The 17,545-nt window shown below is 47.0% G+C and overlaps 1 protein-coding gene and 1 long non-coding RNA gene across 2 annotated transcripts in view; one reads left to right on the top strand and one right to left on the bottom strand.

The window, feature by feature from the left end:
• Nucleotides 1-17,545, bottom strand: part of CCDC38 (coiled-coil domain containing 38) — a 1,141,020-nt gene that overhangs the window by 273,763 nt on the left and 849,712 nt on the right. The window lies entirely within an intron of this gene.
• The window catches only part of LOC146855545 (uncharacterized), a 106,665-nt gene continuing 103,145 nt past the window's right edge, over nucleotides 14,026-17,545 (top strand). The window contains exon 1 of the long non-coding RNA XR_014981344.1: nucleotides 14,026-14,084. This is a non-coding gene — a long non-coding RNA (uncharacterized LOC146855545). The remainder of the gene's footprint in view (nucleotides 14,085-17,545) is intronic.

The following is a 17,545-nucleotide window of genomic DNA, read 5'->3' as shown; positions in this document are numbered from 1 at the left end:
TTTAGGACCTTGAGCACTTAACCACTGCTAACCAGTGCTAAAGTGCATGTGATTCTCCCGTTAACATGGTGACGTTGGTGTATACCTGACTGGCATATTTAGTTTACTAATAAATCCCTTGTATAATGATACCATATTCCCAGGGCCTGTAATCTTAATGCTACTAGTGGGCCTACTTAAATCAAAAAAATGTTCCCTAAGGATTCATTTATCTAAAATCTTTGGTTTTTCACTGGTCCCTATAAGTGATCCTATTACTTATCTACGACACAGTTATTTTTCAAAAGAACATATCAATCAGCATAGATGTGTTGAGGTAAAAAGAAAAAAAAAGTATTTTGTTTTAACAAATTATGCATGCCAAAAGTCTATACCACATTATATATTTCAAAATTCCAAGCAGTACATAAACAAAGTTTTAAATATAAACAATGCAGCCACCATATAATCCAGTAGTCTTATACAGTATCTTTACAATATGGGAACCTAGCGTACCGTAATGAAACTTCTCAACAAAAACACATGCCCCATCAAATTAATTAACAAAAGAATTTATTAGAAAATCTAAACATAGCAAAAAGCTTTAGCTCTTAGTGTTAAGGAGGAAGAGCTGTTGACGTTTCGGTCTTCAGTGGCCAACTAGGTCTGTGAGACCATTCTCAGAACTCAGGATAGAATGGACAGATAATCCTGTATGTACTTGCTTCTAAAACAAACTGGCTCCATAAAAATTGCCACCTCTACTGTACAGTTCCTGCTATATCTGATTAGTCACACAGGTCTAATTCTTCAAAACTCCATATCAAGGCGTCCAGGTAAACAGTATGGTCCATACAAATGGTGGAGGCATATACTTTTGGTATGCATCATTTGTTAAAACAAAATACAGTTGTTTTTTTCCTCAACACATCTATGCTGATTGATATGTTCTTTTGAAAAATAACTATGTCGTAGATAACAGGATCACTTCTAGTGACCAGTTAAAAAAAAGATTTGAGGTGAATGAATCCTTAGGGAAAATGTTTGTGATTTAACTTGTCTACCCAGTTCCTTGAGGAAGACTGGGTTGCCCTATGTTGTTGTTGTTTAACTAATGTACCTGCAGCACTGGTTGTGCCACCCACACAAGTAGCCTTTGAAACCTGTCTCAGGCCTGCCACTGCAAGGCCTGTGTTTACAGGTTTACTGCAACTACAAAATGGCATTTAAAATCGCTTGCCAAGCCTTTAACTCCCCCATTATTACACATTGGTCACCCATAAGGGCAGGGTGCAGTGTAAGTAAAAGGTAGGACATGTAATATTAAGTTTTACATGTCCTGGTAGCAACAAACAGCTAAATTAGTTTTTTCACTACTGGGAGGCCTACTCTTCTCATAGGCTAGCATTTGAAATTTCTTAAGACACGTTTAAGCTGTAATTCCTTATTAGAAAGCAGTAACTAAATCATGTTTCTCATCTTTGAAATGGTAATGATTTGATTTGAGGATTTATAAAGCGAAGCAGTCACCTGAGGGAGTCAAGGCGCAAGAGATCAGCCGCCCATACCCAGGAATCTAGAATGGGCCAGGAGCTCCTGCTAGATGCTAGACTGTGAAAAGCCAGGTTTTAGGAGCCTTTCTGAAGTTGGATTTGACATTGCTATTTTAGAAATGCCACTTTTAGCAAGTGGAAATTTCTCTGCTCTTAACTAAGCTCTGTATGCCTGCAGCCTGTCTCCAATACACGTCTGGGCTGCATGACAGCTACACTTTAGCATTCCCTCTAGACAGCCACTGTTATATTCCATAGGGACACCAATATAGGCTCAGGTAACATCCTAACCCTTCACCTATTTTCTTCCCTACATTACATACATAACGGTTCTTAAGGATTGACCTTTTACCTGCACAGAGAAAGCTGGATTTTCCCTGGTAAAGGCCTCATACATTATGCATGTGGATTCTTGGAAACTCAGCAGTACTACCATCTCCTGTATAATATCTATGTATAAAGTTCATTCCCGGTGTCATCCTAAGTCAGACAAGTGGCAAAGCAAGGTTGAACCCCCGGGGAGACCTTGTGGTAAATAAACATCACATCTTGCTGAGACACACTGTCAGACTCCAATTACTGAACGCTACTACACAGGAACAGAGATGCTAGTTCCCAAATCCACCCCAACAGCAACCCAGAGCTTAGTGTAACAAGTCTCTAGAGTGGCTATCTTGGGGGAAAGGGGGAAAAGTGGATAAAATAACAAAAGAGAGAAGAGACTGTTCTGCTGGTTTCTTCAGTAGTCCGTCCTGCAGACTTCTATTGCTGAAGAAGTAACCTGTAGACAAGAGTTCACGGTATCATAGACCATTTAGACCTTAGACCTCTCTTAATCTCTTTAACCCGGTTTCCTCACTACCTTACCATACTAATTCCAGAACTCAGCTCCTCTTCTATTTCTTTTTATTCTTTCCTGTGTGTGCTCTTGTTCTTTAACTGTATTCTTCGTCTGCAATTAGAAATAAACAGCTAAACCTAATGCTTATCTTCCTCATGTAATTCTTCTCCCTGCGTATCTTACTTACTTCTCTATTTTCTTTCTATTCTCTTCTATGTTTTATCTTCCTTGCTTTCTGCCTTAATTTGCAGTTCTTTTTCTTTTAGCACACCTGCAATATATTTACATTCATAGGTTTAGACTTCTACTCTCTTTTTGACTGGGTATTATTTATGTTCAAATTTGAATTCTACTTACTGCGGTTAGGGTCTTTTCCTATTGGTAATTAATCATCTGTGTATTTGGTATTTCTGTTCTTATGCTTTTCGTTGGGGTCTTATTACTCTCAGCTTCTAAGCCACTGTCTGACGTTTTCTTCCTGTGGTAAGTATTGTTTGTCTATTTTAACTATTTACAGGTAGCTCAAGTGTACTAGCGTGTAAGGCTAACCACTTCTTCGTTTATTCAGGTCTTGCCGACTCTGCACATGACCTCTATGACGGAATACTAAAACTGCCTTCTTCACAGTAAGTTCTTATTACTTATATAGTTCACAGCAATTTACTTCAATTCTCTGATGTGACAAAATATACGCTTGATAACTTAGCTTCGTTTTCTGTTTCTTTCTTCAGTTGCTCCGGGCGACGCTGCTTCCTCTCTCTCTCTCTCGAAGCCGTACGAAAGCCTCACAAAAACGGAGAATTGTCGTTCTCCTCATATCTCACTTAACTTCCTTGAATTCGGCTACAACCTTATTATCAGCTGACTTCCGAATGCTCTTCAGTCCTGATAAATGATAAGCCCTCAAAAACTACACTTTGACTCTTTTTGTTAGCGTGCTCTGAGGCGCACTCTCTGGAATTCTTGGTGAAGTGCGCAGTTCACAAGCCGCGCGAGCCTCACCTGGGATTCCAGCGCGTTCTCTGCTGAACACTAGAACGCTAACAGCCACTCGGTTCTGGTGGCCTTTTTAGGCGCCATTTCCGAGTCAGCTCCACCCAAGTATCTTCCATTGCACAGGGTGCGTAAACTTTGGGTTTTCGATGCGCAATTAACCCTATCTGTAATCTTGGAGTCCTGACAGTACCCTCCAACAAGGTAGGTTCTCTCCTCTGGGGTTTAGTTGGAAATCGTCGGTGAAAGGCCTTAACTAATCTTGGAGCGTGAACATCTTCATCTCGTTCCCAAGATCTTTCCTCAGGCTCATAACCTTTCCAGTCCACCAAATAGTAAAGCTCCCCTTTTGCATTTTGGAGTCTAGAATTTCTTTGACTTCAAATTCTGTACCAGTCTCTAGTTGAAGAGGCCTTGGTGGCAGGTTTTTTCGTAAGTTTTCTGGAGCCTTCTTCAACAGGGATATGTGAAAAACTGGGTGTATTTTCAGCCTTGGTGGTAATTGAATTCGGTAAGTCACCGGATTTATTTTCTCTTCTACTAGATATGGACCAATAAATCTCGGTTGAAACTTCCGATTTCCTTTTAGCCTCAAATTCTTAGTACTTAACCAAACATTATCTCTTATTTCCAAATGGGGGCCTTCTCGTCTCTTTCTGTCTGCATAAGTCTTATACTTTTTTTTTGCTAGTTCTAGATTTTCTATTGCACTCTCCTCCACCGCTGGAACTGAGATTTTGGTTTGCCTGAGGGTTGAGTTGTGGTGTCTTCCATAATTCATAAAGAAGGGGGAAAACCCAGTGGAAACATTTTTTGCATTATTATGGGCAAACTCGGCAGCCCATAGATAGTCCGACCAGTTTCCTTCTTGTTTTAACAGAAACAATCTCAAATACTGTTCAAGTTCCTGGTTTACCCTTTCGGTTTGACCATCAGTTTCTGGGTGATAACTGGTGGAGAAACGGACTTCTGTACCCAACCCTTCCATGAAAGACTTCCAAAAGTGGGAAACGAACTGTGGACCTCTATCTGTGATGACTATTTTAGGGATTCCATGTATTTTCACTATTTGGGCACTAAAATGAGTCGCCAACTGCTTAGCCGTTGGCACTCCTTTTAGAGCTGTGAAATGAGCCATTTTAGAAAAGGAATCTACCACTACTAAGATGGTATTGTAGCCCTGACTAAGGGGTAAGTCAGTAATGAGGTCTAATGTAACAGTGTGCCAAGGATAGGGTGGAGTCGGTAAGGGCATAAGTAGACCTTTTTGGGCCTGCCTTTCGGATTTTCCTTGAGCACAAATCTCGCAAGTCTTAACATACTGCTCAATGCTCTTTGACATTTCAGGCCACCAGTAGTGTCGCTGGATCAGTTCTCTGGTCTTTGCCTCTCCCTTATGTCCGGCCAACCTTGCATCGTGGCAACCGATTACGAATTTCCCTTCCTTCTTTCTTCGCCCATTCTTTCAAGGTCTTTTCATCCATTGCGTCAGAGATACTATGTTCAAGATCAACTGAAGTAATTGCTCCAATAATCTTTTCACTTGGGATAATGGATTGATTTCCTAGGGGTGTCTTTTGATTTTCTGTGTCTATTCTGGACAAGGCATCTGCTTTCCCGTTCTGGGCTCCTGGCCGATAAGTGATGACGAAATCGTAATCAGCAAAGTATAGCAACCATCGAAGTTGTCTTGGTGTTAGGGTTCTGGCTGTCTTTAGAAATTTTACATTTCTGTGGTCAGTGTATACAGTGACTTGATGCTGTGCCCCCATTAAATGATGTCTCCAATCCTTGAATGCGTCTTTTATGGCCAATAGCTCCTTCTCTGTGATTGTATAGTTTATTTCCGCCGGAGTTAATTTTCTTGACCTATAGGCGACTGGATGCAGCTGCCCCGTTAACTTGCTTCGTTGGGACAAAACTCCTCCCACAGCCTGATCTGAGGCATCAGTATCCACATAAAAAGGTTCAGTCAGATCTGCATGTTGTAGAATTGGGGCAGACGTAAAACTTTCTTTTAGAGAGCGGAAGGCGTCTTCAGCTTCAGTTGTCTATTCAAATTTGAGCCCTTTTATTAATAGGCGGGTGAGTGGTAAAATCTTACGTGAAAATTCACCAATGAATCTCCGGTAAAAATTGGCAAAGCCAATAAAGCTTTGTAATTCTTTGACGCTCTCGGGGGACTTCCAGTTTATTACTGCTTCGATATTTTTGCGGTCCATAAGAATGCCTGTTGGTGAAATTACAAAACCCAAAAATTCTACCTGTGAAACACTGAAAGCACACTTCTCAAGCTTTACAAACAGTCTGTTTTCTCTCAACTTCTGTAAGACTCTTCTAACCTGGTCCTGATGTTTTTCCTTGTTCTCAGAGTAAATAAGGATGTCATCAATGTACACCAGTGCACACTGGTCGATGAATTCCTTCAATACATCGTTAATGAAGTGTTGAAAGGCTGCTGGAGCGTTACATAGCCCATAGGGCATAAGAACAAGTTACTTACCTTCGGTAACGATGTATCTGTAAGAAACATTAGTTAGTTAGATTCCTCACCTTAGAATATCCCCAGGCGTCAGACTGGATCCGGAAGATTTTTCGTCAGCAATACCCCTCGCGCGTCGCTAGGCGTCGTCTGCGGCTCCGCGTCCGTCGTCGGCGTCGTGCGCCGGAATGACGTCGTCGGAGTACTTAGACGCCGCGCTCGCGCGTTGACGTCAGTTCTTGTACATAGCTTTCCGCGCCAGGAACGCAGAGCCATGCAAAGACCGACACTGGTGCCAAAAATAAAATCTAGGGGCCTGAAAAGGATAACCTTAACCCTAGATGTCAGTTCGCAGAACGGGGAGGATGGGTGGGTCGGTGAGGAATCTAACTAACTAATGTTTCCTACAGATACATCGTTACCGAAGGTAAGTAACTTGTTCATCTGAAAGAAACACGTTAGTTAGATTCCTCACCTTAGAATAGATACCCAAGCAATACCATCCCCGGCGGTGGGTCTGCGAACCAAGATCACACCAGAAAGTCCTGGAGGACAGAACGGCCAAAGAAACCATCCCTCCGGACTTGGCTGTCAAGGCAATAATGCCTGGCAAACGTGTGTAGCGAAGCCCACGTCGCCGCCTGACAGATGTCCTGCAAAGGGACACCCCGTCACAAAGCAGTAGTAGCCGCTGTGGCCCGAGTAGAATGGGCGCGCAGCCCAACAGGAGGGTCCTTTTTTGCCAAGGAATAACAAATTTTGATGCACAAAACGACCCACCGAGAAATGGGCCGTTTGTGCACAGCTTTCCCCTTCTTAGCACCCACGTATCCAACGAAAAGTTGGTCGTCCACCCGGAACTGCTTTGTGCGGTCCAGATAAAAGGAGAGCGCACGTTTTGGGTCGAGACGGTGGAGCCTCTCTTCCTCTTTGGAAGGATGCGGAGGCGGAAAGAAGGTGGGCAAGGTGACAGACTGCCCAAGATGAAATGGAGTCACCACTTTCGGAAGAATGGAGGGACGAGGCCGAAGGACAACCTTGTCCGGATGAACAGAGAGAAAAGGAGGCTTTGAAGATAAAGCCTGGAGCTCACTCACCCGTCTAGCCGAGGTGATGGCTACCAGAAAAGCAGTCTTAAGCGTCAGCAGACGAAGAGGACAATTATGAAGAGGCTCAAAGGGAGCGCACATGAGAAATGTGAGAACAAGATTCAAGTCCGACTGAGGCATTACAAAAGGGACAGGAGGGAACGTGTGAGTAATGCCTTTTAGAAAGCGTGTAACTACAGGGGACTTGAAAAGAGAAGGCTGATCAGGAAGCCGCACGAAGGCAGAGATGGCAGCAAGATAACCTTTCAAGGTGCTCAGGGCAGAGCCCTGCCGGTCCAAAGAAAGAAGAAAGAGGAGAACCTCAGAAAGAGGGGCGGAAAGGGGATCCACAGCCTTTGCTGTGCACCATGCCACAAATTTGTTCCACCGGCAGGCGTATACCGTCTTTGTGGAGGGACGCCTGGCTGCCAGAATGATATCACAGACTTCAGGAGGCAAGTCAAATGGCATCAACTGCCGCCGCTCAATCTCCACGCATGGAGGTGGAGGCTGGACAGGTTCGGGTGGAGGACCGTCCCCTGCTGCTGCGACAGAAGATCCTCCCGAAGGCCCTGTTTGTTGCAATACCACATGGCGGTGGTGTTGTCTGTGAACACCTGCACAACACTTCCCCTGACAGAGGGAAGGAAGGCTTTCAGTGCAAGTCGGATCGCTCTCAACTCCAACAGGTTGATGTGGAGACGAGACTCCGCCGGAGACCAGAGGCCTCTGATCTCCGCCTCTCCCATATGGCCACCCCATCCCAGGAGGGACGCATCCGTCACTACGACATGCTCCGGTTGGGGAAGGGAGAGGCTCTTGCCTTTGACCCAATCGCGGTCCGTGAGCCACCACTGCAACTGCCGTGCAGTGCCCTCCGAGATCAAGACATGGTCGGACAGGTTGCCGTGATGCTGGGCCCACTGAAACTTCAGGTCCCACTGCAGAGCCCGCATGCGCCGCCTGGCGTGATGCACTAGTAGGATGCAGGAGGCCATCAGCCCCAGAAGCCGCAACACTAGCCTGACCGAAACCCAGGAGAGAGGCCGAAAGATGGGAATCAGGGCCTGAATATCCCGGACCCGCTGTTCCGGCGGATAGACCCGGAACTGCGCCGAATCGAGAACCGCTCCGATGAAGAGGAGCTCCTGAGAGGGACTCAAGTGTGACTTCGACACGTTGATGGAAAATCCCAGCAAATGCAGGAGATCCGCCGTAGTCTGGAGGTGGGAGACGACTGTCTGGGGCGAGCCCGCCTTCAACAACCAGTCGTCGAGATAGGGGAAGACTGGAACCCCTGATCTGCGCAGATGAGCTGCGACCACCGCCATCACTTTCGTGAACACCCGAGGGGCACTGGTGAGGCCGAAGGGGAGCACGGTAAACTGAAAGCGCTCTTGGCCCACCGTGAACCGCAGGTAACGCCGGTGGGCCGGCAGGACGGGGATGTGGAAATATGCGTCCTGCAAGTCCAACGCTACCATCCAGTCTCCAGGGTCTAGGGCAGCTAGAACCTGAGCCAAAGTTAACATCTTGAACCTTTCCTTCCGGAGGAAGGCATTGACGTTCCGGAGGTCCAAGATAGGGCGTAGGCCCCCTTTGCCCTTCTTGGGAACCAGAAAGTAGTGGGAATAACAACCACGACCTACTTCTGGGCTCGGAACGCGCTTGACGGCCCCCTTGGCCAAGAGGGCCGAAACTTCATCGTGGAGAAGATTCAAATGATCCCCCGAGATACGGTGGTGCTGCGGTGGCATGGCTGGAGGAGTCGTCTCGAAGGGGAGGGAGTAGCCCCTTCGGACGATTTGCAGCACCCACCTGTCCGATGTGATGGACCGCCAGTGGAGCAGGTGATGGCGAACCCTGCCGCCCACTGGCGTGGAATGGGCCTGAAAGCTCGGACTAGGAAGGCTTTGAGGCGGATGCTGCCGGGGTGGATGTGGGCTGACCGCGTCGTCCTCCAGAACCGCCTCGGCGGAAACCACGTCCGCGCGCAGGTTGGTTCTGCGGCTGGTGGCTAGGCGCACGTGAGGAGGCACCCCTTCCTTGGCCACGAAAGGGGCGAAAGGCGGAAGTTTGCGACCGCGGGGCCGAGAGGCCCAAGGACTTGGCCGTAGCCCGGGAGTCCTTAAAGCGATTCAGCGCACTGTCCGCTTTCTCGCCGAAAAGGCGAGTGCCATCAAAGGGCATGTCCATGAGGGTGCTCTGGACATCGCCCGAAAAGGACGTGGACCGCAGCCAGGCGTGACGTCTAAGCGCCACCGAGGTAGAAATCGCCCTACCCAGCGAGTCCGTAGTGTCAAGCCCACATCGGATAGCATGTCGTGCCGCATCCCTCCCATCGGCCAGAGCCTGGGTAAGTCGTGTCTGGCCCTCCTCCGGACACAGGGGCAGCACGTCCTCCACCGTATCCCACAGAGAGTGGGAATAACGGTCCAAGAGGCAGGCGGTGTTCAAAGACCGCAGACCCAAGCTAAGGGAGGAGAACAGCTTCTTGCCGAACTGTTCCAGCCTCTTGGAATCCCGGTCCGGCGGAGCGGTCGGGAAGGAGGATTGGGAGGTAGAGGCCTGGATAACCAGGCTCTCGGGGGTAGGGTGTTGGGACAGGAAACTGGGGTCGCCCGGAGCAGGGCGGTGGCGCCTGGCGACGTTCCTATCCACAGGAGGAACTGTGGAGGGCTTGGACCAGGTGCCCTGCAGAACGTCAGTGAGGGCCTCATTGAATGGCAGCAAAGGCTCAGTGGAGCTTGCTGCAGACTGAAGCACCTCAGTGAGGACGTTAGTCCTCACAGCCACGGCAGGTAGCTCGAGCCCAAGGGCTGCGGCCGCCTTGCGCAGCACCACAGAGAAAGCAGCACCCTCCTCCGAAGCCACAGTCGGAGGAGAGATGAATCCAGTGTCCGGAGAGGTATCCAGACCACTGGCCTCCCCCAGTTCATCTGCCCAGTCCTGTGACAGTTGAGCCTGAGCGGCCATAGGATCCTCGGATCCCTCCCAGTCGCCCCCATCATCCGATTCCTGGTATGCAGGAGGAAGGATCGGAGCCGGGCGATAGACAAAATGTGTCTCCAGCGGCGCCGAACGTGGCGTCCATCGACGCCCTATCGGCGCCGGGCCCGGACCGGGGCTGAACCGGGGCTCGACGTCGAGCGGAGTCGGAGGTGGTACTGGTGTCGACGCCGGCGGAGGAGGCGTGACGAGGTCGACCGGCGTCGGCGGGGACTCGGGAACGGGTCCCTCGGGCGCTTGCGGCGTCGAGGCAGGAGCCGTCGACGGCGCCGGGGCCGCCGGCAGGCAAGGTTGCCCAGTCGGGTCTGCGGGGCCCGAAGGCGTGCCAGCGGGCGTCGACGGCGGAGCCAGGCTCCTCATGGCCGAGAGGAAGGCACTGACTTCCGCCGGCGTCGCGTCAGTCCCAGGGACCGGTGGGTATGGGGACTTGCACGGCGCCTGCGGCTCCGCCGGAGCCGCGGGGGTGGAACCACCCTGACCCTCGGCCGAGTCGCGCGACCGGCGAGGGGAGTCTGAAGAGCGGTGTCGCCTCTTGGACTTCTTGGAGTGCTTCGACTTACCCGAAGACTTGGATCCCGACGACCGATGATGACGTCGGCTGCGGCTCCGCGACCGATCCTTGGACCTCCTCCTGGACCGGGATCGAGAGGGGCGTGGAGCCGAGTGGCGAATCTGGAGAAGCTTACGGGACCGCTCCCGTCTAGCCCTCGAGGTCAGGGCCCTGCAGTCCGAACACGACTCCGCGTCGTGGTCGAGGCCCAAGCAGTAAAGGCACCGGCGGTGATGGTCCGTAACCGACATCAAGCGCCTACAGTCAGCACAGGCTTTAAAACCAGGCATCCTACCCGCACCGGAGTCGAGACAAGATCAAAAAGGATCGAAAAAGTTAGTCAAAAAATGACTAAAGGGGTAGCTCTCCCGGATCTGCGCTTACTGGCGCGGAAAAAAGAAGAACTGACGTCAGCGCGCGAGGGCGGCGTCTAAGTACTCCGACGACGGCATTCCGGCGCACGACGCCGACGACGGACGCGGAGCCGCAGACGACGCCTAGCGACGCGCAAGGGGTATTGCTGACGAAAAATCTTCCGGGTCCAGTCTGACGCCTGGGGATATTCTAAGGTGAGGAATCTAACTAACGTGTTTCTTTCAGATCCTGATATTCAAATAGGCCGAACCTCGTTCTGAAAGCTGTCTTCCATTCATCGCCCTCCTTCATTCTCACCAGATGGTACGCTCCTCTCAGATCCAACTTCGTGTAAATTGTCGCTCCTTTCACTTGATCTAACAAAACAGATATTAACGGCAATGGATAACGGTTCTTCTTTGTAATCTTATTGATGGCTCTGTAGTCGATGCAAGTCCTCAAATCCCCTTCTTTCTTTGGCACAAAAAATAGGGGCGGGGAGACTGGGGACTGCGAGGGACGAATGAAGCCGTTTGCTAGATACTTATCCAAATATTCCTTGAGGTGATGGTGTTCTTTTTCCGTAAGGGCATACACACGGCTCCAAGGTAGATTCGAACCGGGTTCAATCTCAATTTTACAATCATAAGGTCTGTGGGGTGGTAGTTGTTCAGCTTCCACTTCGTTGAATACGTCTTCAAAATCTTGATATTCCTCTGGTATGTCTTGTACATGGATTATACAAATTGATCCTCCAGTCTGACACAAAGAATGTGCAGGATTAACCTCTTGCTCCCTCTGCGGACCTCCAAAACAATTTCCTAAACAATAATCCGATTCCATCTTAATGGCTCTGGTGCTCCAGTTGATAGTTGGGTTATGTTCAGTGAGCCAAGGAAGTCCAAGGATTAATTGGAATTGGGGGGCAACGATCAAGTTAAACTGGATCTTCTCCTCATGTCCGTCATTCGAGATCAAATGTATTAATTCTGTGTGACTGACTATTGGACCAGAGGACAGATTGGTTCCATCTACAGCTCTAACGGGCTCAAACTTTAACTTTCTTATGGCTTCAATTCCCACCTTGCTTGCAAACTTTAAATCGCAAAAGTTTCCGGTGGCTCCTGAGTCGATCATCACTGAGACTTCCCTCAGCGTCACGTGTCGGAATCTGATTTCCATCGATAAAATTAGATGTGGCGCTGCAGATTGTAGAGTATTGGCCACCCTATGTTCCTTTGGAGTCTAAAATCGCATCCACCTGTTCAACTCCTCCAACAGATGGTGCCTTTAGTTTTCCTTCGGCTTGAAACTTCCCTTGGGTTTCTTTGGACAAGCTCGCACAAAATGGCCTCCCGATCCACAGTACATACAAAGATTGCTGGCTCTTCTTTTTTCCTTCTCTTCTTTGGAAAGAGGACCCCGTATGGTACCAATCTGCATTGGTTTGATGCCCTGCTGACCTTCATAACTTCGTCCTCCTTCCGACCTGATTCGATCAAATCTTGGAACCACCGACTTGAAATCTTTTCTTTTTTCACCTTTTCTTTCCCCTTGACGGAAATCGATTTCCAGCACCAAGTCTACTAACGCTGAGATTTCTGTGGGTCTATTGGGTATTCCAGCCAATGCAGCCTTTAACTCATCTCTTAAACCACGATAAAACACCGCTGCTCTCTTACTCGCAGGCCAGTTGGTTTCCACCACTAGTTTATTGAATTGAGCCAAATAAGAGACCACATCGCGATTCCCCTGTTTCAGGTCAAGTAGCTCGTTGTCTACGGCTTGGGATATCCGCCTTCTGCCAAATATTCGAAGGAACTCTTCTTTGAAGTTCTCACAATTTCGCAATATGGGATCGTCCTTTGAAATCAGAGGCAAAGACCAGGATGCTGCATCCCCACTTAGGTATGACAACACAAAGGCTACCCGAGATTGAGCATCTGGAAAAATAGAAGGGCGGCACATGAAGTGTAACGAACGCTGCGTAATGAATATTTGAGCCTTCTGTGGATCCCCACTAAAATGCTCAGGTGCCGCTAATGGAATGACGGGCGAGAGGGAGTGAATCACCTGAGTAGTCATCCTATTACTCCCTTCTGTCAATGAAGCTTTAGTGTCCGACCCAGAACCAAAAGGTTGTCTAAGCCTTTGCGCCAATTCTGCGGTCTCTTTTCTAGAATTTACTACTTCTAATCTGAGGCTCTGGTTTTCCTCTTGGACTGCACTTAACTCTTTTTGTATGGTATCTAATACAGTTCCTAACCCTTGTAAGTCTATTCCCTCAGCCATCTCTGTTCGGGTGTAAAATGCAACTTGGGCACTTCACTCTGTCAGACTCCAATTACTGAACGCTACTACACAGGAACAGAGATGCTAGTTCCCAAATCCACCCCGACAGCAACCCAGAGCTTAGTGTAACAAGTCTCTAGAGTGGCTATCTTGGGGGGAAGGGGGAAAAGTGGATAAAATAACAAAAGAGAGAAGAGACTGTTCTGCTGGTTTCTTCAGTAGTCCGTCCTGCAGACTTCTATTGCTGAAGAAGTAACCTATAGACAAGAGTTCACGTTATCATAGACCATTTAGACCTTAGACCTCTCTTAATCTCTTTAACCCGGTTTCCTCACTACCTTACCATACTAATTCCAGAACTCAGCTCCTCTTCTATTTCTTTTTATTCTTTCCTGTGTGTGCTCTTGTTCTTTAACTGTATTCTTCATCTGCAATTAGAAATAAACAGCTAAACCTAATGCTTATCTTCCTCATGTAATTCTTCTCCCTGCGTATCTTACTTACTTCTCTATTTTCTTTCTATTCTCTTCTATGTTTTATCTTCCTTGCTTTCTGCCTTAATTTGCAGTTCGTTTTCTTTTAGCACACCTGCAATATATTTACATTCATAGGTTTAGACTTCTACTCTCTTTTTGACTGGGTATTATTTATGTTCAAATTTGAATTCTACTTACTGCGGTTAGGGTCTTTTCCTATTGGTAATTAATCATCTGTGTATTTGGTATTTCTCTTCTTATGCTTTTCGTTGGGGTCTTATTACTCTCAGCTTCTAAGCCACTGTCTGACGTTTTCTTCCTGTGGTAAGTATTGTTTGTCTATTTTAACTATTTACAGGTAGCTCAAGTGTACTAGCGTGTAAGGCTAACCACTTCTTTGTTTATTCAGGTCTTGCCGACTCTGCACATGACCTCTATGACAGAATACTAAAACTGCCTTCTTCACAGTAAGTTCTTATTACTTATATAGTTCACAACAATTGACTTCAATTCTCTGACGTGACAAAATATACGCTTGATAACTTAGCTTCGTTTTCTGTTTCTTTCTTCAGTTGCTCCGGGTGACGCTGCTTCCTCTCTCTCTCTCTCGAAGCCGTACGAAAGCCTCACAAAAACGGAGAATTGTCGTTCTCCTCATATCTCACTTAACTTCCTTGAATTCGGCTACAACCTTATTATCAGCTGACTTCCGAATGCTCTTCAGTCCTGATAAATGATAAGCCCTCAAAAACTACACTTTGACTCTTTTTGTTAGCGTGCTCTGAGGCGCACTCTCTGGAATTCTTGGTGAAGTGCGCAGTTCACAAGCCGCGCGAGCCTCACCTGGGATTCCAGCGCGTTCTCTGCTGAACACTAGAACGCTAACAGCCACTCGGTTCTGGTGGCCTTTTTAGGCGCCATTTCCGAGTCAGCTCCACCCAAGTATCTTCCATTGCACAGGGTGCGTAAACTTTGGGTTTTCGATGCGCAATTAACCCTATCTGTAATCTTGGAGTCCTGACACACACAAAGGAGATCAAGACTTCCTTGCCGACACACTCACGTGAGACGCTGAGGTTCCTGCATGCAGATACTCCAGCTTGCAGTGGTTTAAAAACGTCCTTTGCGGGATGTCCACCTTGAGACCAAGACGGGGTCCCACAGTCTCTCACTTCAGGTAATGGGGTTGACTTTATCCTAGAGGGATTTTTGGCTTAACACCTACATACATGCTAGGTACATTTAGGTACATCTAGTTAGGGTAGCATCATAGGATTACACATTTTATTGTCATGTATTTTATATACTTGCCCGTATTGATGGCTGTAGCAAAATGGTAGAAATCTACCATCCTTTTACTTTCTTAGTGCTTCTAATCATTTATATCTTTTACTGTCTAATGGTTGTTTCAGAGCACCTATTTTACAATAGAATAACGACTGTTCAATAAATACTTATTGAAAAACATACCTACTGTTTATTCTGTGTAACTCTCTGAGACTAAGTTAAGTGACTGAGCGAAAAGTAGTACACTGTTTCCACGGTCCTGAGGGATCAGGGTTGTCATGTTCGATAGTTGCAAAGAACTATTCTCTCCCTGATAAGAGGAGTTTCTAGTGGCACTGTGAGCTAGCTAATACACAGGCCAGTGGGGGTGTCTAGAATCAGTCTAACACCAATTCTACAGTGTATGTTGTCTAAACGCGCAGATCCTATATAGGATTTATAGGAACTACACGACATGGCGCCGCCAACGTTGGGTGGGTACTTATTTAATAGTCAAATCCGAGTAGTTCAGTGGTGCTATACTCAGAGCCCCTTTCTCAAATCTTCCCAGAGATGTCTGGAGTGGGAGGGCACAAACTCCGCCACAGCTGAGTAGGCAAAAATCCTATATATTGGCTGCTGGTTAATCAAGCTTGAAGGACACATTGTTCCTATTTGTGCATAGCACCTTATCTTGGTTGCCTAGAAAAACCCTTCTTACTAAAACAATGACTGAATAAGTGGATAACAGTGTACATGAGCTAAATCTCTCAGCTGAAGAAGATGCAGACCCAATACAAATTACAAAAAATGTTAGAAATGCCATCACCCTAAAATTAGCTGCATATGGTTTATCAGCTAGGGGTGGGCCAGTAACCTTTGTGATTGAGGCACACAAATCATTTAGAACAGAGGTATTCTATTCATGGTTTACATTCCCGTAGGCAAATTCACTAAGAAAGACATTTCATTACTACACAGAAGATGAGATACAGAACGAATATTGTCCGTACGAGGACATTGAAGTTCCGCTCACTTACCAGGAGCATTTATACTGGTTTAAAGGTGCCTTCCACCATACAAAAAATAAAGTATGGCTCAGTCCGCTCGGAAGAGACGGAGCAACATGGCCAGTAATACAAACAATGCCAGCAGGAGACTTACTTACACTTCATTAAGAATTAATAAAACTTTACAGAAATATGACACAGTTCGTGCTGAGGACACTCACAGTTCAGCCAGCAACGGCTACACCAACAGGTCCGACTCAAACACCAACAACTAAAATTACAGCACAAACGTTACACGCAGTCATAAGCAAGAACAAATGCCCAGTAAGTGTGAAAAAATGCTGTTCTGGGTGGCTCAAAAAATAACACAGCTACAGGCGGTTTTTCCAAACACCAGGCCACATGAAAAACACAGAATGTTCGCAATTTGCTTACCCATGGGGATAAAACCCCAGATAGAGGATTGTACCTCTTGGGGTACAGTTTTGGCTGCAATATATAACAGGACTCATGGTATCCCATCATGCGCAGTAATACCAGATGTATTAAGACAAATACAGAGCGAATATGGAGCAGTACCTGCTCCGAACTTAGGGATGAAATACTAGGTAATTTTGCCCAGGTATCAGCTATAATATTAGCAAATATTAAAGGGGAAGCAGCATCGGTGGCAATACGCCAGCGCCTGAGGGAGTTCACTCCTCTATAACAGGAACATGAATTACCTAAAATAATTGAAACTGCTTACGCAGAATTAGGTACAGACAGTTTGGGGGCCACATCAGTAAAACCTCAACTCATGGGTGGTCCTAAGAAGAATAACACTAAGCAAGCACCTGCTTCTACAAAGAAGAAATGGGATAATAACAAACACCAAAAGAATAAAGACAATTGATCTCAATCCAGGGGTAGGTCTCCTCAACAGGAGCCCTCCGAAAAGAGGTATAACCTTAGGAATAGGGATAACATTAGAAAACTTGACAGGTATCAGGATACTGATACACGTTCCTCTCGTTCCTTTCAGGGTTCATCGAAAAACTCTGAGAGGGAAGGACGGTCAGAACACAGACAAGAAGAGCGTACAAAGTCCAGGGATGCACAACGCACTTCAGACTACACTTCCAAAAAAGAAGAAAAGCCTAAATCAAAACCTCAATTCAAAAAGAAGAAAGTAGCAGGTCTCAAAGTAAGACATGCCCAGAATTCTGAGCACTCAACTACTGAACGGGGAATGGGCTCTGACGATGCTAGACAGTGCAGCAGAAGTAACAATAGTTCACCAGAACCTGATAGAATTTCTGGTGACATCGGAGTTGAGTGAACATATCACGGTGGAAACACCTGATACTAGGTCAAGCGTCCCACATAGGTTACATGAAATAACACTCCAAATGGAGGTTGACAAGCCAAGAAAAATTAAAGGTCTCTTTTGGGAGAGCCTGACTTTTGGCTACGACATCTTTTAGCTGAAAGAAATCGGCTGCCTACTATTGTTGTGGATTGCCCAAAGGGAGAAACGTTAACTATGCCGTCTTTTTCCGACCTCGTTCCCCAATACTTAAAACACACATACTTGCGGGAGTGGGCGGTTGCCCTTGCTCCTGCATTATATCGCAACCATGCTGGATGGGATGAGGATTCAACTCACCACC

This window comes from Triturus cristatus, chromosome 4_1 (assembly GCF_964204655.1).
Source record: "Triturus cristatus chromosome 4_1, aTriCri1.1, whole genome shotgun sequence".
Lineage (NCBI taxonomy): Eukaryota > Metazoa > Chordata > Amphibia > Caudata > Salamandridae > Triturus > Triturus cristatus.
The sequence above is the reverse complement of the archived record's forward strand: the minus strand, read 5'-3'. Positions and strand labels throughout refer to the sequence as shown.